The sequence below is a fragment of the Amblyomma maculatum genome, chromosome 1 (assembly GCF_055883805.1).
Source record: "Amblyomma maculatum isolate TAMU_Amacu chromosome 1, ASM5588380v1, whole genome shotgun sequence".
NCBI classification, from domain to species: Eukaryota; Metazoa; Arthropoda; class Arachnida; order Ixodida; family Ixodidae; genus Amblyomma; species Amblyomma maculatum.
The window spans coordinates 272556392-272580316 of NC_139344.1; the positions used below are offsets into that span (position 1 = coordinate 272556392).

Below are 23925 nucleotides of genomic sequence, written 5' to 3' on the forward strand. Positions count from 1 at the left end.
TCAAAGTGAATTATAAAGGGGCAATCCACCACTGAGTGCAAGTCGTGCTTTGACTGTGCTGAGCAACAGTTAATGAAGAAAACTTTTGAACCACTTTAACTCCATCAGATTTCATCAGTAAGTTATATACACTACCCAAAAAACGAAGACACTTTAGCTCTAATTTAAAAAAATAATAATAAAAATAAACAATTCCACATACACAAAAAACATTTAGTGTACTCAAGGCCACCCTATCTACCAAAGTGAATTATAAATGGGCAATCTACTACTTACTGCAGGCAATGCTTTGGCTGTGCGCAGCAAAGATTAGAGATAAAAAAATTTTTGGATCCGTTTAAATTAAGACAGGCAAAAAATAGGATGCCGTTAAGTTACCTCAGTTACCAACCATAAAGTACCTATAAAAATTATGACTAAGGTAAAATGGAGAGCCAAGGGCACCCTTTAGGCCGAACAAACTACCCGGAGCACATTAATGCAACAGCAGACGTAAGTACCACGATCTTAAGTTAACTAGTGCTGACACAAACGCATGCGCTCTTATGCTACCTGGCTTATAATCGCACACACGAACGCACGGTTATATCATTACAGCACCTAAAAGCAGCGCACTGAGATCACTAAGTGCACAGTTATTCTAATCTCCCCATCAAACCAGCTAACAGAACAGCAGCACATGTTAATGCTACACAGACGACCTTTTTAAAGAACAAAGGAACAGTACCGGCCCAACGGATCCGAAGCAAATCGCCGCTCTGACGAATCGTAACTTTAGCAAAATATTCTAGCGTGGTTGCTCATTTCCGACCAGAAATTACAAACGCAACATGCCTTTTATTCGTTTCCCCACTTTTCTCAATGTTAGGCCGCATCTCTCCTGTCCATCCGCCGGTGCGAACTCCTCCGAACGGGCAAAAGGATGCGGAAGAGGAGAGAGCAACCGGACTGGAGAGGAAAAAAAAAAAAAAAGAGAGACGCGGAGAAGAAAGGGAAAAAAAAAAAAAAAAGCGCTCCGGTGGCTCCAGTCCCAGCCAACCCTTTCAGCAACTGCTCTTTACCCCTTTGCGTACAAGCCAAAGTGGCAAAAGTTGTGCAGAGGGTACCCAATGTGATTTGCGGTACAAATCGACTCCTAACATCACCAGCAGGAGCTTCCGAAAGCCGGGAAGCCAACGAATCGGCCACCGATGCCCAATAGACGCGTTAGAGCACAGCAGAAAGGGAAGGGGTCAAAGCACAGACGGGGCACCGGCGATCACTCGAGCGCTTGACCACAAACAGGCCATACAATCGCAACCGAAGCAAAGCCCATGACACGGAAAAATCAACGCATGGACGAGCAAGAAGAGCGAGAGAAGTCGATTATTTGCGACAATCAATAGACCGGGTCGCCTATCCAATGCGGCGATGAGACGCTTCCTTAACCCTACGCTCACTAATTTCCATAGTCCCGCGTAGTCCACATGTTCAGGCCAAATACCACCGACACAAACGTCCCGCAAGGCGACTCAGGTTTTCCGGAGTTAAGATGTTAATTCTTGAGGATTAGGCCTAACTAACCCCATCAGCCATACTGAAAATTTTACTTATGGACGACCGAAACGGACTTGTCAAATGATTTCTACTTTTCAATTACTGCACGCAAGTCTACAAATGAGCTCATTAAGCGAAACGACTCGCTCTACACGGTCAACATGAGACAAAACAGTACTGAGAAGACGAATAAAAATCAATCACCTTTCCGGAGTGAAGAGTCAACCAAGAGGGAGGATGTTTAACAGAAACAAGATGAATAGGGTTATTATTGACGGGTAGGGTTCTTAGAGTAACGCATTTTCTTTTGTTGCCCGTTTCCGCCCCGCCTCACCAGGTGGCGAAGAATTTTTTAGTGGTTTCCAGAAGCGCCGCTAGATGACTCTAACCTCATGAAGGTGACCTCACGTGTTCATACCAAAACACAATACGTCACTTGATGACGTCACAACTGCTGTAGAGCATTGTTTACAAAAGTTGCGGGCAAATATTTTGCTAAAGTTACGTTCCTACAACTTTTAACTTTTACAAATAAATAAAACTTGCAGTTAAATAATATATGATAGCAAAATGAATTAGTACTCAGCGCATTACAAGCCTCAGCAGGCCCAAAACTCACGTCGGATGACTCCATATTCTCTCAAGGTTCTCCCGCAAAGGTGGAGCAATTCCTGGAACCAAGGGCTCTCATTGGCTGAGCTGCGTCGATTTGGAAAGAAGTCATGTGATTGCTGTGAGCTACAGAACCAAAACAAATCTCGACGGAGTGGAAACTAATTCGAAATACGGTGTGTTTTTTGAACGAATTGCTGCATCTAGTGGAACCAACAGTGACCAGAAGCTACACGAAGTTCGTCCGAGAGCAATCGACTGACTGCCACGAATTTTTTGTGAAGGAAATCTGAAGATCTTGGGTGGACTACCGTGAGTGTTCCTGTGCATATCACTGCTTGTATTTTCCATCATGCCGTCGTTATTGCGATGTGTCATGCGATCGCTTATGTTCCACAACAAGACTTGGACTAAGCTGTAGCGTATTTTTGACTGCCCCACTGTTTTTGATGCTGCAATCTTCTGTTGCTGCCATGGGTTCTGTCATGTCTGCTGCGATTGTAACGAAAGGCTTACCGTCATTGGCAGAATGTGCTCTCGGCACGAACGTTGCGTAAAGTGACTCACGCTCGACTTGGCTGCACGTACAGTTCGTAATGTCAGTAATTGAACCCTCATTATGGCTTGTGTAAGCGTGTGGCTTAGTTTTCCTTGTGGTTAGTGCATGACAAATTGCAGCGCACTGTTTGAGCCTCCGCTGGAAGTTTCTCGAACGCGCTGTCTCATGTCGCTAGGTAGTACACTAGGCGCGCGGAGAGTCCGTCATTGCGCCCTCCTCAACGATAAACGCCATTGCGCAATTGTATTCTGCTGAAAACATTGTGCATGTGTACAGTGTAGTCACCTTGAGCATGGGGCGCTTGTTCGCCCTTGCCTTGCTTTTTCCTTTCCGCTCTCCTGCTTCCCTTGTTTTGCTTTTCTTCTCACCCCTCGCCTTCTTTCGCTCTATTGTTTATCCTGATCTGCCGTCACGTTTTCTCGAGGCTTAACCGATGGCTGGTAGCACTTCCTGCAATAGACCGAACGCTGCAACGTTTGACTATCGTGTGTGGTAACCACGCATGGCGTCCACGAGGGGCTTTTCCTAAGGACTCGTGGATCAACATCCTTTCTGCCTACATCACAATCCGCCTTGAAGGTCAGCTGCTCTTCAAGGACGGCCCCATTTATTTCCTCCTACCTAGCGCTGCCCTGCGCGCCAAGTGAGCACGCGGAGACTGCGGCCACCGAGGATTCCGGTGGCGCCGATTGCCAAGGCTGCGCGCACGATTATGCGCGTCCCCAGGGTAGGCCTTGGCTTCGGCCCTGCACTTGATATGTCCAAGGCGCGCGGTGGATATGATGCCGTCTGCTCCCTCTCGCCGCATTGTCGGAGAGCTCTGCGGGAAAGGCGGGGCGAACCGCGTTGGGCCGTACTGTGCTGCCCAGTGCGGTATCGCTCGGCTTTCACCGTAACGACAGCCTTCAGTGCAGAGGCTGGGAGTAGCCCGGACCCTTTCTTCTTTTTTCACCTAATACACGGGAGTGCTAGTGTGTACAAGCTTGGGGGATGCCGTCGTACCCGAGAAAGCGGAAGAGAATCGTCGCCAAACAGAAGCGTAGCTCAAGGTCGGATTGTGCAACGAGAATCCGGCTGGTGCTGGAATGGCGTGCGCTTGGAGCGAGCGCGTGTGACGATTTTTTTCTTCTTTGTTGTGTACTTTTTCATAACTTGCTAAGAATTTGTTGTTTTATTTTGTTCTCGTTTGGCCGAATTCACAGCTGGGCGTCGCAGAGAGATGCACAGTGAATGCGAAACTACACGTGCTCCAGTTTTCTTTAGGTCAGTGACATGCTCAGTGCCCCTCGCGTGGTTAGTTTGAAGTGGGTAAAAATTCCTGCCAAACCGAACCCTTGTAGGTTAGTGTTCTCGTCGACCTATCTAGTTATACGCCAGTAAACCTTTTGAGAAGAAATAGTATTGTCGAGTTATATCTCAATGGCTAACCGTGTTAATAGGTTAAATTGTAACGTCTTGTGCCACTTCATTGGCGTGTGCCAAAAGACGCATACTTTGCGAGCAGCTTATTTTTGTCGATAAATGATGCAGCTCTTGTCAGATTACTTAATCGCGCGCCGCAGTGCCTCAATTATAACCTGGCTATATTTTTTAAAGTTAGTTTTGCATTTCTGTTTATTTGTGAAGTGTAGATCGAGTCTTACAGAAATAACAGTTTTACTCATTTCTCGGTACACTCCAGCAGTGGTAGCTTGCTCGCTTTTATACTGTGTTATATGTTATTTTGAAGACCAAGTTATATTAATCAAACATTCGCTTAAGTGAGCCGACCAATCTGCAAAGTCTGCGTTTATCGCTCTAGAGCCACGCACACGAGCGCATCAAAAATTTGAGTTGTGCCCGGATGCAATGGCGCGGTTGTGCACTATATATATAGCAGATAAATGAAGGGGAAATGAGGATACTCGTTATAATGCATGAAAGAAAGAAGCCAACAGTCGGCGAGGCCAAGAAAAGCGTTGGGGATTGTACTTTATGTCTTTTTGTTTTGTTTTGTTTGTTTTTTTTTTATTTTTACTTTGGTAATCACATAAATTAGTTATGTAATCTGTTTAAGGGAGAGATAAACACAAAGTAGAAGGAAAAACAACAAAAGACATAAAGTGCAATCCCCAATGCTTTCCTTGGCCTCGCCGACTGTTGGCTTCTTTCTTTCTTTCATATATATATATGAGAGGAGGGGGGGGGGGGGGGGAGGCGACTTCGGGACTTCGTTTTCGGTTCAAAACCAAAATTTCCCCTACTTTAGCACTCTTAGCAGATTTCATACAAATCGAACTTCGCCTTAAAAGACTAAAAGACGCCTTCAGCACTTTTATTTTAAATGCCAGCTGTGATGTTAAGTGTGTTCGGCGAACACGTTTTCACATGTGTCAAGGCATGCGGATATAGCTGTGGCACGGAATACTATAGGTAGAAATGGCGATGCACGTGACAGAATATAATAATTTAAAAAATACGCTTGCTGTGGTGAACATATCCATGGTGCTACCTGTCATATAAATATAATTTATAAAAGGAACAAAACTGGAGTATATACTGGATTGCACCAAAACGAGTGCTCAAACCATCTTAAAAAAAAAAAAAAAAAAAAAAAAACGCAAAGAAAGACACTCGGAATATGGAACAGTCGCGGATACCCGATCTGTACACGAATTTGAAAACAAGAAATAGCACCCTGTCTGATTTCGTCCCCCTCCACCGTCCCGACTTACGAAAGAACTGGCCAGAAAGGCTCCCAGATTATATTTGCTGCGATTGCACTTGCTCTGCAGGCAAGTGTGCTGCTCAAAAAGTGCTACGCAATGCAAAGCTCTTCTGTGCACTTCCTGCTTGGTTCTCGACCTACATTCCAGCGCACTCACTTTCTAGTGTTATATAACGCTTGCTCATCATCCTTGACCTTTGTCTGCCAGGAAAGAGCGACGCGAAATGTCACCGTCACCATTTTTTTTTTTTCCTCGCCTGATCGCTGCCAGGTTCCAGATGTTTTGAAGGAAGGAGATAAAAAAAAAAAAAACAAAAAACTAGGCACAATGGGAGGCTGTATTGTCCCTTTCCCCCACGATGCTGTTTATCCGTGGCAGCGCCAGTCGGTGCGGACACCTGGTCTGTACACAATGATACGTGGTGTAATAGGGAATCGTTTGTGCAAGCTTTCGTCGCTGATAGTGGAGCACCGTCCTTGCCAGTCATGTCCTGGCCCTTATAGTCAAGGGGGGGGGGGGGGGGGGGGGGGGGGGCATATTTTCTTTTAATCTTTCTTAGCTGCTGCAAAGGTATATCAGCAACCTTTGGACCGTAACTCCTCGTTTATGTTTTCTCTCGTGCTTTCATGGAGGCAGGACGATGGAGAGTGGATGGACAGCGCTTTCTTGCATTCTTTTGTTTCTCTTTTCTTTCTTTCTGATCCTCGTATCAGAAGCCCTCCACCGAGGCAGCGGCCCAATTTCCTCCGCCAGAGATGCCAAGGGCGCCCAACAGAACACAAATGGAACGAAGGTCGCTCAGACATGCCGTAACACAAAGAAGAGAAGTTCGCACTCTCTTTCGTCCTTCTTTTTCGTATTTTCGTCTTCCCCCAGTTTCGCTTCTTTTCACTTTTTTTTTTTTTTTAACTCTCCCCACGTTTCTCCCTCGTTTGGCTTTTCCTTGTGGCTTTGGGGAACCCGCATACGCTCATTCTTCTCTTTTCTGCTTTTTTTTTTTTTTTTTTCCTTTGATGGCTCGTTTGCTATGCTCGCCTGCTTTGTATTCGCGCTTCGCCTTATACTTTTGCTGTACTTCATTCGTCTCTCGTGTTTGCCTTTTCCTGGCGATGGTTCTTCGCTGCCTTCGCTCGATGTTTGCATCTTTGCACCATCGCTTTCTGCTTTCTATCGTGTATGGGCTGCACATTAAGCAATGAAAAAAGACTGCGATAGCGCACTGGGCAGGGAAAATGAGAGGGCGGTGAACTGAGGCTGGAGTAATATGCCAAGGAGCCTCGGACGTCATCCGACGGGGAAACTCCCGTTGGAGACCGTCCTTCCTCATTCCAATTTTTTTTTTTTTCTTTCCGAGCAACACGGTCGCTTTCGGAGCTTTCCGCTCTGTGGTTGTTAATAAGCGAGCCAAGGTCATTCGCTTCAGCTTCTCCAGTCGTGTTGAGTGGTAGAAGCCATACGTCTTATCGGAGAAGGAAAAGCGTAAATATTCATGGTTGGAGTTTTATAATATTTTTGTCTTCCTCTGCGTACCTTTTGGTCGATGATTCTCAAACCCGTATTTTTTCTGGAATCGCGCGAGGCAGTGTGTGAAGACAATTGTTGCATCTTGTTCTAGGAACTGGAATGTGCGTTTACTTTCAAACCGAAGAGTAATCATGAATAGTTCTGCTCAATCTTCGGTTTGCAGTCTGGTGGTAGGCGAGCTTTGCCCCGGTGGCAGTGCGCGATCGCCCCCTCGGAAGCGCCGTCTTGCCTCTTCTGGTCACGTGCGCGCTGTTTTCGTCCGCAGACGTGTGGCGTGCGCGGCTAGGCTGCCTCGATGTCTTTCGCCTCCGCGCGGCCGCTCCCAAGGGAAGCGTCGCTGTTGCGGGGCGGCGAAAAAGGAATCCGGCCGATAACGGAGCCGCGTTGTTTGCGCGCGCGCGCCGGTCTGGCGACGGCGGATCCGCCCTGAGCCGGCGGACTTCGCAAGTGGAAGGCCGGGTTGCGTCACGCGACTTCTCCCGCAGGTGACGCATGTCCCAGAGTGCGCCGGGCTGACCGAGGTCGCTGAGCACGTGCTTCGCAGGGAGCCCTTTTGTTTCCGTGTCTCCTCAGCGCGCGGCTGAGCAGATGCCCTTGCCACGGCTCGCATGTGCAGTGCTTCGTCACTGCAGCGCGCCTGATGTCTTCCCACCCCGGTGGAGAACGGCTCTCCTCTCAGTGGATGCTTGCTGTAGATAGCGCAAACGTGGGATATCGTGACGCCCAGTGGCGTCGCGAGGGGGGTGCTGTCCGCACCGGGTGCAATGCTCAGGGGGGTGCAGCTGGGTATTGAGAGGGAGGAAGGTGCGGGGGGAGGGGGGGTCGAAATTAATTATAAAGACGCGAAAAGGCGCGCATCGGTGCCACTGACTGGCAAGTGTGGTCTTCTCGTAGAACTAACTATTCTGTTGTGAGGAGTGTTTGAAAACACATGCCTTAGTTTATGCCAGAGACTCCTCGCCGTTTTAACGTTGGACCGGGCCTGGGTACGTGCGTGTACCCTGGAAACACTAGCATTCACCCGATACCCGTCGAAACCCCTGCGCCGAAGCTAGGCCTCTTTTTGTGTATGTGCAGTTCACTTTCCTTTCCAGTATCTCGTCGCAGTCTTTTGTCTTGTTCGTATATCTCCTGTGCCTTTCTCGCTCCTCGGACCAGTCACATATCCCCCTCACACTTTCAGAACGCCGAAGGAACGCAATGCCTGTTGCTCTGTGGAATAGTCTGATCACTACGCGCTGACTAGAAGAAAAAAATGAGGTGGAGGGCACCTTTAGCAAGGCCAGGTGCTTTAAAAGAGGAATTGAGAGGAAATATCTAAGGTGCTCATGCGGTTCTTACCTTTTTTTCTCTGAAAATGGCAAAGACATTGTTAAAGTGAGAAAGGAAACTGAAAGCGTTAACAAAAATGAGCTTGGAGATGCCCACCGTCTCCCAGCTTCAAAAGGCCGCTTCACGTTTAACATTTTCTGTTGGTACGGCATCAATGCGCGTTGGTAACCTTGCAGTCTGGATGCGGAAGTCAACTGAGTCTTTCGGAGGAAAGGAGAGGAGAACTAAATGTAGAGAATGCTTAGTAAAAGTATTTCACCTATGCATGTGGCACGTTCAAGGCTCTGCTTGTGATATAACTACAACGCGTGGCATTGAAAGTTGAGGACCGGGTTCAGTTACAGAGTGAGCTGGAAGTGTTTCTCGTGTGAACTCCCATTATGTGACCTCGCTGACAATCATCACCCTCTTGGTACTAACCAATGCAGCCGAACATCCCAAAACAGTTAGCTACAACATGATGAAGACTTCCGGTTGCAACGTTTCAGAGGCGCCTTCATTTTTGGAACGTACTTGAAACATCCGCAACGCTGATCAAAGGATTGTTGCAGTGGCACCTGGCAGTAAGATTCTTGTTTGCAAGAGTTGATCTTACGATCGCTTAGAGGCCCCCAACGACGCCTTATGCAGGATCAAGTGGGTTCTTTTTCAAGCTGCGACTGAGCACAAATGTGAGGGTGTATTAGAAGCTTTGTAGAAAATGATAGAGAGCCTCGACAAAGAGTACGCGCCGTGCTAGCGCGAATACGTGATATCCAGCCACGAGGCGTGGGAAAACAACGCCGGTCACCCGCTTTCACTCCGCGGTGCGTCTAGTCGGGCTTTTGGAGAGAGCGCCGCATCGTCGCCAGTAAGTCGATACCTCAAGCCGCGCTGCTTTTGCTTCCACGATGTTCCTTCCCCTTCATCTTCTCCCTTTCATCTTCTCTTTGTGTGGGCTATTGGCTGCGACGCGCACAAGGCAAAGGAGGAGGGGGGTGGGGGGGGGGGGCACAACATGTAGGCTCCCTACTCCGCAGGTGACCCTAGCGACGCCACTGGTGACGCCCTTCCCCGTTTTGGCATTCCGAAGCGTCTGCAAGGGACGCCAAAGTGGAGGGCTCCGAATAATTTCGACCACCTGGGGTTCTTCAGGGTGCAAACATGGCGAAGTACACGGGCGCCTTACGTTTCGCCTCCATCGAAAAGCGGCGGCCGTGGCTGGGATCGAAGCCTTTCCCGTTTTGCTCGAAGCATTTTTCCACCATTGCAGCGCCAATTTTTGCCTTAGAAGCCGTTGTATTTAATTTCGTTCATATAGCTCTCAGTGCAGAGAGCAGGTTCTGAAAAAGAGGCAGAAAAAAAGAAGGAAATAACAAGTGTGGAATAGAGTAGGTAAATAATAGAGCGCAACCAGTGACGGAATTGGGATCACTGTTGGACGGGGGAGGTTCCATTTGAACCGTGTATTTTTAGACTTCCTTTCTTTTTTTCTTTTTTCTTTTTTTTTTTTGCCGAAATAGAAATTGACAAGGTGCTCATTAACGTGGTCATAAAAAGCTGCGATAAAATTTGGATTTACCCTAGATTATTGCTGTTTTTACCGAATCTAGGGCTATACGTAACCATACGACATATACTTCACACAGACACCGCTGGCATTTCCATTTGCCACCGGCACTGCTGTCGCAACAAAACCGGGTTAGTCGCGGTTTTCCTGCTTTATTGCTTGAGGGGAAATACCTCTATTATTCAGTTCAGGAGATGGAGGTGACCGCGGCAAAAACTGGAACCGGAATAAAATGTAAAAATAAAAGCGAAAAACAGTATATTGACTCGGCGTCTTGGCACTGTACTCACTGCGTGATTCAGCACAGCGGCAGAGACACAATCATTTTGTGCGCGTCATCCTGACTGGCCCAGACGCAGATCGCTTCGCGATGCTGCAAACAACTGGCGGGAAGTATAGACGACTGGCAGCGGGATGTCCAGCGGGAATAGAAGTGGTCGCTCTCGAAGGAGTTCAACAATTGGCGATTAGCTGTGGCTTAGATTCTGAACGAGCCACGGACAGTGCTAATGTCGGTGGCAATGGCTCGGTATACCTGGATTAGTATTCGTTAGATGTTACTGGCGCACATTGTTTGTTCCGCGGACGATGTGTGGCAAGTCCTTCAAGAGTGATGAGCCACCCATGCATGGCTGGCTTTTGGTATATCTGTGCCACGCGCTTTGCCGGTGGATCAGCATAACTTTAAACACTGTTCTGGTTCTACCGGTCATCAAAGCAGCAGCATTTCAAGGCGTCGTACGCGTGTTCTCGCAAGTGTTTGGCATGAATCTGTCCACTTATGGCGCATTGATCCGGAGCGCTTTTAAAATCCGCGAAGTAGCAATATGTGTAGCGAGTCTAGATCGTCCACTGAAGCAGATATTCGAATACGCGAAGCAAAAAATAAAAAAAAAAAATTGCTAGAAATAACCGACCTAAATGTGCTGTGAGGCAGATGAATTATGTTTATTTTGTAGTGGCGAGGTCGCGGTGCATCAGTACTGGCGATCACTAAACGCTGATGCATGATCGTGGTAGATTGGTATTGTTTCCTGCGGCTTATTAACGATGGCTTAAATGAGAAAATTTTGCCGACGATTATTCTTCAGTTGTTTGTTCGTTGCACGTGCATAGCGTACGTAACGTCAGCTCGAGGTGCTGCGCCGAGGCGACTCTGTTCCCCGCAGCGAGGAATGAGCATTTTCGTTGTTGTTTGTTCCTTCGTGATCGTTTTTTCGTGCGGGAAGCCAAATTCCACTATACTGCTTTACGCGCGCTTCACTTCGTTTTTGTCCGACGCACTTATTCGCGGACTGTGGTCCCTGTGACTTCTGCATCTTTTTTCGACGATTGAATATAACAGCGGCAGCGCAGCAATGACCGTAGCCTTGCATCGGTCACGGCTTGCAGACCTCTGGCCTCGTCTCTGTCGGCTTGGTGCTGCTGCAAGGCTTGGTTGTTTACGGTCGCGGGACTGGCGTCTGCGTCGCATTGCTGTGCCTTTCATGGACCTACTAAGTTACAGAACTACACAGTTGAAGCACAAATGGCGGCACGCGCTTTGGTCAGGGCTGTAGACGTCATTTTCCCGTGAAAATTGAGACACGGTGGCTCGTCGTGAAATTGAGTTAGTTCATGGAAATGGCTCCCAAGAAGCTAAACCTATGGAACGATCGAGTCGACGATATTTGAAAACGGCGAATGAGACGTTTGTTCATTTGCACATAAGCTGCCCCGCCTCGGTGGTTAGGGCGCTCGAATTGCTGTTCCCAAAGACGGGCGGAAGTACTGCGCACGTTAAATACCACAGGTGGTAGGATCATTACCGGAGACGTTGAACCTCATATACCAGCACAAGCTGAAGCAACGCCCTAAACCCACATCGCTCTCCCGTGTTCTTCCTTTCTTTTTGTAGCCTTTAGTAGGCTCACGCGAGGTTCGTTGCATCGCTGAAAAGCCGTCGTTGGCCTCCTATACGTGAAGAGCTCTCGGTTTGACAAGACTGCCAAACCGGGAGATGCAAATTTCTTTAAACTTTGGTCATTTTCGCTCGAGGCATTGCCATATCCAGGACCATCCGCTACTTCCGTTGCTTTTATTGCAACATTGACGTTTAATTTAATTGGTCTGTATTTAGCGTATTGTTCCGTGAAGAAAAAAAAAAGATAAAATTGTAACCGTTTCTTCTAGCTATAATTATGTCGACTGAATGGTTGCTTCCCTAGCAATCATTTTATTTTTTGCGCTGTAAATATACCTGTCGAAAAATCTCTCTGCACCCCAATTCTCGCCCGATCCTCTTGTGTGGGTATGAGCCACCAGTTTAGAGGACAACAACATCAAATGACGCAAGATGTTTGAGAGATGGCATAATGAAAGTGTCGCAAACATGTTTTTTAGTGCATTTTATTACCCGTATTTTCGAGGAGCGTTTTGCTCTTTGCGATCAAAGCTGCTTGGAAGCAGTTCGTTCGGGAAAGCACCACTGACGTCACATTTGAATTTGTTTCATTTGGACAAGGTGGTAACAAGGACTGTCTCGATCTCTATGTCAGCAGGCGTGACCGTGACGTGGCAGTCATGAGTGTACCGGTCCGTAACAGCGCGGGTCGTTCGTGCCGAGAGGCCTTATTCGGATTATCAGCGCGGACGAACCTTTCAGCTACGGCACGCGGGGTGCACTAGCCAGCGCGATTGATGTTTTTATGTGAGCGTAAAATCTTGAATGTGGCCAGCGGTCATAACTCGAGAGAGGCCTGCTTTCGAATCTCTCGAAGCTACATGCACCAGCCTATGTCGTGGAGTATACGGGGTGCTCGAGTTGGAAGAGCTTCGGCATAGCACTGTCAACGGTATAGTGCATCGCAGCACACCTAAGACGTTCTAAAGTCCATTTTTAACTGTTAGTTTTTTTTTTTTTTTTTTCGGATAAACTCAAGAAAAAAATTGCCGTTTGCCCGTCAAACGACGACGAGAGGCTCTCATGACGCCGTGAATAATCCACTGACAGCGTGACAAACCAGTGTGTGACATATGGTTGGTTGGTTTGTGGGGTTTAACGTCCCAAAGCAACTGCAGGCTATGAGAGACGCCGCAGTGGAGGACTCTGGAAATTTCGACCACCTGGGGTTCTTTAACGTGCACTGACATCGCACAGCACACGGGCAGGGCTGAAGAGCCGCCTCCGAGGGGCGTCCCTAATTTTGATAGACTTGTAGCCCAGCGTAAGTAATATCCTGAGCAGTTTTAAGCACTATTACGGGGTCGCAGCGGAGCACCAGAACAAGAGGACCAGCGTGGCAGGCTTCTCGAACCGAACAGCACGTGCCGTGCGTGCGTACCAAGCACGCGCCATTCTTTATTTTCTTCTTTCGCGGGTTGGGAACGCCGATCATGGCGCCTTCGCTTTATAGCATCACTGTGCGCTACAGGGCCCCCACCGAGACGCACGGCGAAATGTACGCGCCGACGGGGCAGGGGTGAGGGTGCCTCGGCGGCAGGCAGGTCGGCATATAAGCCAGCAACATCCGAGGAGAACTCGTGGAGAGGTGTCTCCATGTATGCGGGTTTGAGGAGATCCAAGGAGACTAGCTCTTGACGATCATCCCCCAGGCTAGTCGCCGACTCTGTCGTCTGGTACGGGCCATCGTATGAGGGGGGTAAAGGCGCCTTTACAGCGTCTCACTTTAGAAGAACATGCGTCGAGGACGCAATGTTCTGAGTGCACAAAGACCTGACGTTCAGATGAGCGAGTTGGGACTGGGCGCAGGTGTTGAATGCAGTCCTGAAGGCGTTGAAAGTACTGCAGGGGCTGGGACGAGGAAGCCGAAGGAACGAACAAGTCTCCGGGAGTCGCAGGGGTGCACCGAAGAAGAGTTCGGCCTCCGAACAGCCAAGGTCACGACAAAGAACGGCGCGTAGGCCAAGAAGCACCATAGGAAGGTGGTCGCAGCCCAGTGCTCGCGATCCAGGTGAGCAGTGAGGGCGGTCTTGAGCTGACGATGGAGCCGCTCGACCATGCCGTTGACACAGGGATGATATGCTGTGGTGCGGCAGTGGTTAGTGCCGAGCAGACCGGTTAGAGAAGTGAAGAGGGTGCATTCGAACTGGCGGCCGCGCTCCGTGGTAACAATGCCAGGGCAGCCGAAGCGGGAAACCCATGCTGAAACTAGGCTTTGGCAACTGTTTCCGCATTAATGTCCGAAATGGGCACTGCTTCTGGGCAACGAGTGAAGTCGTCGATCATCGTCAGAATGTACCGGCAGCCATGAGAGGCAGGTAGCGGTCCAACCAAGTCAAAATAAACATGATCAAAGCGACAACCAGGTGACAGGAAAGACTGGGATGGAGTCTTTGCATGGCGTGTAACTTTGGCGGACTGGCAAGCAAGGCACGAGCGGGGCCCACTGGCGAACGTCGGTGTTAATGTTCGGCCAGACGTACCGCTGGGTAACGAGGCGCTGTGTGGCTCTGATGCTGGGATAGCAGATGTGAAGTGAAAATCTCACGACGAAAGGCCACCGGGATGAATGGACGCGTTAGAGCCGATGACATGTCGCACCAGAGCAATCCGGGCACAAGCAGATGAAGCATGAGCTGCAGACGGAGGGCACGGGGTGGTCACGAAGGGCTTGAAATTCAGGGTCTTAGCTGCGCCCGGGCCAGACAGTTTACAGCAGACACGCCGATGGAGGTAATGCGTGAAAGTGCTTCAGCTGCCTCATTGTCGATGCCTTTGATGTGCCGGATGTCTGTTGTCAACTCCGATATGTAGGCCAGCCGACGAAGGTACTTGGAAGAGTTTATACGGAATACATACACCAGAAGCTTATGGTCCGTTGTAAAATTGCTGACCCTCCAAGAAGTAGTGGTAATGCTGGATGGTGAAGTAGATGTTGAGCAGCTCACGGACAAATATGTAGCGAGTCTCGGCAGGTTAAAGCTTCTGAGAAGAAACCCAATGGCTGCCGCTCGGAGTAGATTTTCTGCTGGAGAACAATACCAATGGCCCCGCTGGAAAGCATCCACCACGATACAAGTGGGCGCGGAAGTCTGATGAGAAGGGTCGAGTCGGCGAGGGCTTGTTTTGCAGCCGTGAAAGCAGCCTGTGCTTCAGGGGACCAGGAAATCGCGGAGGAGGAGCATTTGGTTTTGCGAAGAAGGTCGGTCAGGAGATGAAAGCTCGGCGCAGTGCGGGATAAAGCGCCGTGAAAAAATCATTAGGCTTAGGAACTCCCAGAGCTTGCGTAGTGTGTTGGGGTGCTGGGAAGTGCTTGGACTTGAGAAGGCAATGGACGAATTCCTTGCGCCGAGATGTGCTGATCCAGGAACTCGAGATCATAAGAGCCGAATACATGTCTGTGCGTTGACGACCAAACCAAATTTGTGGAGGCGTTCAAAGAGTTCCCGGAGGTGATGCTGTGATCTTGTGGAGTACGACTCGCGACGAGGATGTCGTCGATGTAGGCGAATACAGCCTGTATTCTTCGCGTCACTTCAGCAAAGTACCTTTGGAAAGTTTGAGATGCGTTGCGTAGCCCAAAGGGCATGCGCACGTAGTCAAACATTGCGAAGGGTGCGTCTTCGGGATATCGGCCGGTTCGACGGGGATTTGATGGTATGCTTTGACAAGGTCCACTTCACTAAAGATCTTGCATCCTTGCAGATGTCCAGTGAAGTCTTGGATGTGGGGAAGGAGATAGCTGTCGTGGACCGGGTGTACGTTGAGAGCCCTGTAGTCGCCGCACGGACGCCAGTCACTCGGTACTTTCTTGGGCAATAGATGGAGCGACGAGTCCCAAGTGCTGGACGACGGGTGAATAATACCCAGCTGGAGCATGGGGTCAAATTCCTGTTTAGCAATCGCCAGACACTCACCGAAGAGGCGGCGCGGACGAGCTGCGACGGGTGGACCACGCCTGACAATGTGGTGGGTTATACCAAGCTTAGGTGGCTGGTGGAGATTACAAGGCCTCGTGACCTCGGGAAAGTCTGCGAGGACCTGGGCGTACGGGCATGATGGGATCAGCGTGCGGATGCCAGTGGAAGCGACAGCCGATGTAACGCCAGTGATGGAAAGGCGCGTCGTGGTGTCGATGAGACGATGGCGGCGCATGCTGACGCCCAGATCAAAATGCGTTAGGAAGTCGGATCCGAGGATGAGTTGATGGACGTCGGTGACGATGAAGATCCATCGAAACGTGCGCCGCAGGCCAAGGTCCAGAGTGAGGGACCAGAGACAATACATGGCGATGGAGGTTGAGTTGGCCGCAGGGAGAGTAAGTCCAGGTGACTGAAGTACGCTGAGCCTTAGAGGACGTACACTGACTTCGGCACCAGTGTCGACGAGAAAGCGCTGGCTGGAAATGCGGTCCATGACTACGAAAAGGTAGTCAGGATGAAGGGCGAGATCATGTGCCGCCGTCAGTGACCTCGCAGCGCGTTTCCCGACCATTTGCATGGTGGAGTGCATTGGCGGGCACGGTGTTGAAAATTGCGGTGATACCAGCAAATGCGCTGATTGCGAGGCCTGGAAGAGCGATAACCTCTCGACGAAGACGAACGGCGGCGATGACTTGGAGAAGCCATAATGGACATGAGAGGACGTCCAAAGGGCGTCGAGAGAAGCGGCCAGCTGGTCGATCCGGGTCTCTAATCGTGAAATAACTGAGGACTCTGATGGAGAGGAGAGGGCGGCGACGGAAGAAGTCGCTTCGTGGACTCGATCAGCTAGCTGGGCAAGGCGGTCAAGGGTCAAGTCCTCCTCAGCGAGCGCTGCAGGAAGAGCTCTCTCAATAATGCGCCATTCGAGTCGGCGTACTATTCGCCCAGGAGCTGCCGCATGCTAATGAGTAGCTGAGAGGGGCGGTGGTCTCCAAGCTCTTCGCAGGTGAGCAGCTGCTGGAGGCGCTCAGTCTCAGACGCCGTGGTGCGATCCAGAATGCACTGCTTAAGTCACCAGTACGGAGTGTCGCCCAAGGGTCTAACGATGACCTCTTGAGCCACCTCAGGAGGCAGGTTGGAAAGCAAGTGACGAAACCGAGATGCATCCGAAGTGCTGTGTTGCAGATGGAAGATGGCTTCCATCTGGGCGAACCAGATCTGCGGATGCTTGGGCCAGAATGTCGGCAGGCGGAGCTGGATAGCTGCGACGTCCTGTGGGCGCAAGGCAGCGTCAGGCGGTAGGTTGCTGGGATCGGTCATCTCATAGGCCGGAGTCACCACTGTAGGGAATTTACGGGGTCGCAGCGGAGCACCAGAACAAGAGGACCAGCGTGGCAGGCTTCTCGAACCGAACAGCCCGTGCCATGCGTGCGCACTGAGCACGCGCCGTTCAACTTTATTTTCTTCTTTCGACGGCTGTCGCTGTGCGCTACACACTCATACGGACGCCAAAGCCGAGCAACGATCTTGTCAACGATGGTGTGCCTGACTCCTGATTGGCCCGCCAGATCGTGACGTCACAGTTCACGTGTCTTAGCACGAGTAATTAAAATGTTTTTTTTTTTTTTTTTTTTTTTTTTTTTTTTTTTTTGCGCGATATCACCTGTCTAACCATGCCTTCCCAGGATAATTTTTCTTTTACAATTTCGAGAACGCCGTTCCTGTCGCCGCTGCAGCCTAAGGGGTTTAGGGGCGACACTGAGCAGCGTCAGCCATGCCTACGAGCGCTTGTCGCTGTCCGAGGTCACAGATGCGAAGAGTGCTGCGAATACGCACCGGCGGGCACTGGTTTGATGTGATGGTATTCATCCAGATGTCGATGAACTCTTCATGGAGCTTTAAAGTTTAGAGGTAACAACAGTCATGTGGGTGCATCTGCAGTGGAAGTTAGCAAAAAGTAGTTGCAAGATTGGTGGCTCAAAAGCAGAGAGATGACATAAGGTTACAAATGTAGGAGTAAGAGTATACTTAAAGAAAATGTCGAATTTGTGGACCGATTTATAACACCGTTAAAGAAGCATAAAGCAAATAAGTCGAGCACGGTGGCAACTGCCACCGCTCCGTTTCAAAGGAAATACGCTCCTGTCTTCGCGGTAGAATTCCGCGGCGTTGATCGGGCATTTGTTGTGACAGGGTATCCGCTATGCTTTCCTTTGTGCACAGTGGCTGTTGGCTCCCTTCATATGCGTCACAAGTTCGAAGCCCCTCATTTTCTCTGCATTTGAGTGCTGAATAGTTTTAGTATGCACGTTTTGATTTCTTACGTATTGTAGCGCCGTTTAGAAGCGGCCAACAAAAGCTATATCTGCCATTGTTATGACTACATTTCGAGGAGTTATTTTCTTTTTTGCTTTTATCTCTTAATTACCCCATATGGCTGTTACGTATAAGAATTTTTGCTACTATATCTTTCCAACCGATTTCGTTGCCATGTGAGTGTGCATTTATCAAACATCTCAAAGTTTTCAGCTTGGGCACAGTTTGCTTTGATCTGTAAACGCTCTAATTTTAACCAATCGAGACCGCCGTATTTTGATAAAGAGGCCCTATGTGGAGTTTCTCAGGCTGCAAACGACACGCACTGGGCCTCGTCTGCTACGCGTTGTTCCATTGCGCTATAGCCTCGCCAATGCTGGGCTTCATTGTGATACGCGTTTTCGCGCTCTAAGGTAGGTGGAAACTCTCCAGATATACTTCGTCTCACAAGATGTTTGCAGCACTGCGAAAGGCTGAGGCACCCCGGTCCAATCGGGATCACGCGCACTACAAGAGGCAATTGTCCTCCTACGCGCCTCTCGCTCCTTAAATTGGCGGGGGTGACAGTAGGAGCATCATTCTCTATTATGGTGCGCAGGGGCGAGATGCACTTAGGAGCATAATTGCAAGGGCTCATCTGCCTTTCGCAGTGCTGCAGATATCTTTCTTATGAGACGAAGTATAGGTGATTGCTGTATCGAGTTATGTTTTGATTCAGCAGAAGAGAGGACACGGCTATAATCAATGGTTGTGCCGACGACAGTCGCGTCGCTAGGGTCACCTGCACCCGGTGCGGAGGCGCGGCGCAGACCCCCTCCCCCCTTCCCTCCCTCCCCCCCCCCCCCCCCCCCCTGCTTTGTGCGCGTCGCAGCCAATAGCACGCGCACAAATAGAAGATGAGAGGGAGAAGAGGATGGGGAAGGAACATGAAGGACGAAAAAGCAGCGCGGCTTGAGGTATCGACTTACTGGCGACGATGCGGCGCTCTCTCCTGACGCCCGACGAGACGCACCGCGGAGTGAAAGCGGGTGTGGCCGGCGTTGTTTTCCCACGCCTCGTGGCTGGATATCACGTGTTCGCGCTAGCACCGCGCGTACTTTTGTCGTCCACAGAGGCCCTATCATTTTCTACAAAACTACTAATACACCCTCACGTTTGTGCTCAGTCGCAGCTTGAAAAGGAACCCACTTGCTCCTGCTCAAGGCGTCGTTTGGGGCCTCTAAGCGATCGTAAGATCAACTCTTGCAAACACGGATCTTACTGCCAGGTGCCACCGCAACAATCATTTGATCAGCGGTGCGGATGTTTCAAGCACGTTCCAAAAATGAAGGCGCCTCTGAAACGTTGCAACCGGAAGTCTTCATCATGTTGCAGCTAACTGTTTGGGATGTTCGGCTGCATTGGTTAGTAACGAGAGGGTGGTGGTTGTCAGCGAGGTCACATAATAGGAGTTCACACGAGAAACACTTCCAGCTCACTCTGTAACTGAACCCGGTCCTCAAAACTTCCAATGCCACGCGTTGTAGTTATATCACAAGCAGAGCCTTGCACGTGCCACATGCATAGGTGAAATACTTTTACTAAGCATTCTCTACATTTAGTTCTCCTCTCCTTTCCTCCGAAAGATTTAAGTTGACTTCCGCATTCAGACTGCAAGGTTACCAACGCGCATTGATGCCGTACCAACAGAAAATGTTAAGCGCGAAGCGGCCTTTTGAAGCTGGGAGACGGTGGGCATCTCCAAGCTCATTTTTGTTAACGCTTTCAGTTTCCTTTCTCACTTTAACAACGTATTTCCCATTTTCAGAGAAAAAAAGGTAAGAACCGCATGAGCACCTTAGATATTTCCTCTCAATTCCTCTTTTAAAGCACCTGGCCTTGCTAAAGGTGCCCTCCACCTCATTTTTTTCTTCTAGTCAGCGCGTAGTGATCAGCTATTCCACAGAGCAACAGGCATTGCGTGCCTTCGGCGTTTTGAAAGTGTGAGGGGGATATGTGACTGGTCCGAGGAGCGAGAAAGGCACAGGAGATATACGAACAAGACAAAAGACTGTGACGAGATGCTGTCAGCGTTCCGCGAGTGAACTGCACATACACAAAAAGAGGCCTAGCTCCGGCGCAAGGTATTGGGTTCGACGGGTATCGGGTGAATGCTGGTGTTTCCAGGGTGCGCGCACGTACACAGGCCCGGTCCAACGTTAAAATGACGAGGAGTCTCTGGCATAAACTAAGGCATGTGTTTTCAAGCACTCCTCACAACAGAATAGTTCGTTCTACGAGAAGACCACACTTGCCAGTCAGTGGCACCGATGCGCGCCTTTTCGCGTCTTTATAATTCATTTCGCCCCTGCCCCTTCCTCCCTCTCAGTGCCCAGCTGTACCTCCCTGAGCATTGCACCCGGTGCGGACCGCAGCACCCGCAACCCCGTCGAGACGCCACTGACAAATGGTGCTGTACTTTCTTTCCAATGGAGGCTATCAAATACTCTTTTGTACTGTACCAAAGTACTGTATCTGACTCCCGTATCGGCCGTGCATGCTTTTACCCGTCATGCGTGGTGCAACGTACTTGGCACGGCGCATTTCTGTTCCTCATTTTATATCTCGGGATATGCGACCGGCCCGAGAATTTTGCGCTCTTCTGTATGTGCAGCTGTGCAAGCATGACTGTGGAAATAGAGTTATGTTAAAAGCACGCGTCGGACATGTAAATGATGTCATAAAGCACTAAGCGTACTCACCAACTATCGACGCGGCGAGACGTATCGGCTGCCTCGCGCCGCTGGGGCCGTTCGAGGGACGGGTGTCCGGATTTTCGCAATGGCTCGCTGTTTGTTTGTCATGCAAAAATTTTGTTTTAAAATAAAATTAGCCTCATTGTCGTATATTGTATTACTTAAAAAAAAAAAAACTGCAAATGCAAACTGTGGGTAGTAGCAGGCGGCTTGTGTATTACTCCGCTAAAGTACCAGTTTTTGATACTTGACTATACAAGCCAGTAGTATTGAAATACAGCTTTTATTTTGGTTTGATAATAAGCTTTTATTTAGGTAACTAGAAAAGCTGTAACAGCGAACTGTTCTCTCTCACTGAGAAGTTGTATGTGGTGCATGGTTACTGCAGACGATCTGCATTCAACTATACACAGTATGGCTTAGTGATGCGATAGTACTGTCGATAGTAATTTCGTTAGTCTGTCGATAACGCTATCGAGATTACTATCGGTAGTAATTTTAATAGCGTTATATGTGTACAGTATAAAATCAACCGCGCGAATTCATTGCAGCATAATCTTGGTTGATGTGGATGGTAAGTATCGCAGTCTGCGCGGCAACAGCGGTCTGAGACGCACAGTTTGGCTCGTCTTCTTCTGAGCCGATATCCGTTGGAATTGACAGTTTAGCGGGTATACTTGCCGAAATCCGTGCTCTCTGTATAGTTACACTAGTAACAGCCGGTTGTGCCAGGAAAGCTTGTGCACAACGTTCATCGTCAGGACACAGACGATACGGTAGTCGGATAATTGCCAACTTTTCGGAACTCGTAGTTTCTTAGCGGACATTTTAAAATGCCTGCGTTGTTCTGGGGAGTTTCAGTACCTTACGAGATTCCTCAAAGAGAAGTAATCGATATTCCGAATGCAGTTTCGAATTACTTTTTCGCTGGATGTGGGTGCCGGCAAGCTAGCGCGTGTTACTGTTACTGCGAGGAAAATTTCGGTACGATACAGTAGCGGTGCGTGATAGGCTATTTATTTTTTTCTTTTTATTTCTGTAAAGGCGTTATGCCCTAGTGAGATCTTTTTCGGGGATAATGAGATCTCTGAGAGAAAGATCTCTCTTTAGTGTAAGGAACGTCAAGGGAATTGCGTATGCTCTATAAAATTATATGCACGTCAAAAGTTAAAAGGACCGAGCGTTATCAGAGCAAACGCAGACCGCTCGAGTGCTTGTTTGATTGGTGAAATAATTGTCAGAAAGCTCGGCTGGTCGTATACAGTTGAACCATCGGATTGCAAAAGGACGAAGCTGCGGTAGGATGCCGAATTCTGCGGTAATCCCCTGAGGGAGAGCGAGATGAGCCCTCAACCGCGACCTCCAACGCAGAGCGAATGGTTCGCCATTACCTGCAGGAAAGGATTAGCAACCATTTAGAATTCTGGAGGTCTTGGTAATGCTCTACAACGCCGCTTTCTGAAGTACTTGTGTATTCCAACATCGGTGCCGGCAAAACGCGTATTCTCAGCGGCTGAAGAGACAGACAGGAGGAGTAGCTGAAGGGCAAGGAAGTTGACATGCATGTGTGCCTTCACCAGAATGCTTGGCTGACAAATAACTGAGTTGAACTGTTCACTTGTAGCGGAAAGGAAGTCATAACAATGGTGTGCAACTGCGCTGCTTCAAATTTATATTGCATTTGTTGATTTAAAAATGAACCAAATTTGTTGGTAAGGTGTAACAGGTTACTTTCGCGTATGAATTTATTGATGGACATAATCCGGCACTTTCATTGCGGAATTAAATAATTTATTGCATTTGCCAAAAATTTATCATAAATTACACAGCCTGAGCATTGCTGATAGTAGGTTATCGCAAATGTTTTGGTAATATCGGTGGCCAAAAACTGAATAATTATTCACAGCCGAATCGGTATAGTAATAGTACCGATTATACTAGCGATAGCCTTGGTTGAGGTTCATGGTTGGTGAGGCGCGAAAGGAAACGCGGACGACACAAAAAAAAAAAAAAAACGACACGGACAGGCGCTAACTCGCAACTGAAGCTTATTCGAGTAAGACTCGAGAATAAGTAGGAAGGCGAGAATGAAAAAATCCAAACACGGAACAAACAATCAAACAAAGGCGGCACTCTTCCTCGCGGACACCCGCACAAAACAGTCAAAAGAACAACTTTAGATTATCTTTGAAAAGCCAGCGATGCGGCCAAAATTTCAAACTCGCTAACAGCCAAATATACTGAAGTTTGGTTTACACAGCGCCCATATGCGTTTAAATTTCTTTCGCGCTTTACCAGCCACGTAGCAAACAGCACTGTCGATTGCACTATTGATAGCACTGGCGATAGTCAATTATTCGATGATTTTGCACCACTACTATAGTGCTCCTACACGCGAGATTAGAACTAGCCAAGAACGTTGTGTACTACGCTACGTGCGCCTCTACCGTCGCTGAGTGAAACCTGCCTGCCTGTCTTCCTCGGTTTTTCTGTAATTGCATGTTTCTCCAAACGGTGCTCACATTTCTCGCGTTCAGCTTGCTTATTCATTTCGTATAACAGAGCAGATATTCCATTTCCCTCGTATTCCACTAGGATGACGCAAAACACTGCGAACAAAAGGCCGAAACACCCGACTTCCGGGACAAGCGGTTCAACTTCCGTTGGCTTCACTTGCGCTCGCCTTGGAAAGCGGGAATGCTGCATCCAGCAACCAATGGCACGACTAAAGTTGGCCGTGCACGCCGGTACTGGCGCCCTATGCCCGACAGCTGCACGCCGATTATGTTCATCGGTGGACAGTTTTAGCGATGTTTGAAGCGGCGTCGCAGCAAGGCACGGAAGCATCTTGCTGGTTCCGGGCTTTCCTCAGGTGACGTATTTCCTGGTATATAGAAGCTGTACGCAGATGGCAGGAACTGTATAATGCGGGTCAAATATCGGTGCGCTGAGGCAGGGCGCTGAGATTAAATAATAATAAAAACGATACGCCATCTGCGGCAACAGGAGAGTAAGCCTTTGATAATCGACTGCGCAGGTGGCAGACTCCATCCCACACAGAAACTAGCCTTGTGTCGCACACATGCAGTAGCAGTGCAGGTTACAGCTCATGCACTTTGTAGGCACTGGCGCCACCGCGCAGAAGCGGTTCCCGTTAACGTCCCGTCACGTAGAGAACGCTCTGTCGGA

The 23925-nt window shown here is 49.1% G+C and overlaps 2 protein-coding genes across 6 annotated transcripts in view; one reads left to right on the forward strand and one right to left on the reverse strand.

Annotated features, from left to right (window-relative positions):
* ApepP (Aminopeptidase P) overlaps positions 1 to 1877 on the reverse strand; it is a 45503-nt gene extending 43626 nt beyond the window's left edge. The window contains exon 1 of one of the 3 annotated variants that reach the window (XM_084591260.1): positions 1741 to 1877. The gene's annotated coding sequence lies outside the window, so the exon portion shown is untranslated. The remainder of the gene's footprint in view (positions 1 to 1740) is intronic. The other 2 variants (XM_084591259.1, XM_084591261.1) reach the window with 2 other exon arrangements.
* Positions 1878 to 2225: 348 nt separating this feature from the next.
* The window catches only part of REPTOR (repressed by TOR), a 49960-nt gene continuing 28260 nt past the window's right edge, over positions 2226 to 23925 (forward strand). Inside the window, exon 1 of one of the 3 annotated variants that reach the window (XM_084591264.1) lies at positions 2226 to 2460. The gene's annotated coding sequence lies outside the window, so the exon portion shown is untranslated. Of the gene's footprint in view, positions 2461 to 3415; positions 3435 to 23440; positions 23609 to 23925 lie in introns of those variants that run through there. The other 2 variants (XM_084591266.1, XM_084591265.1) reach the window with 2 other exon arrangements.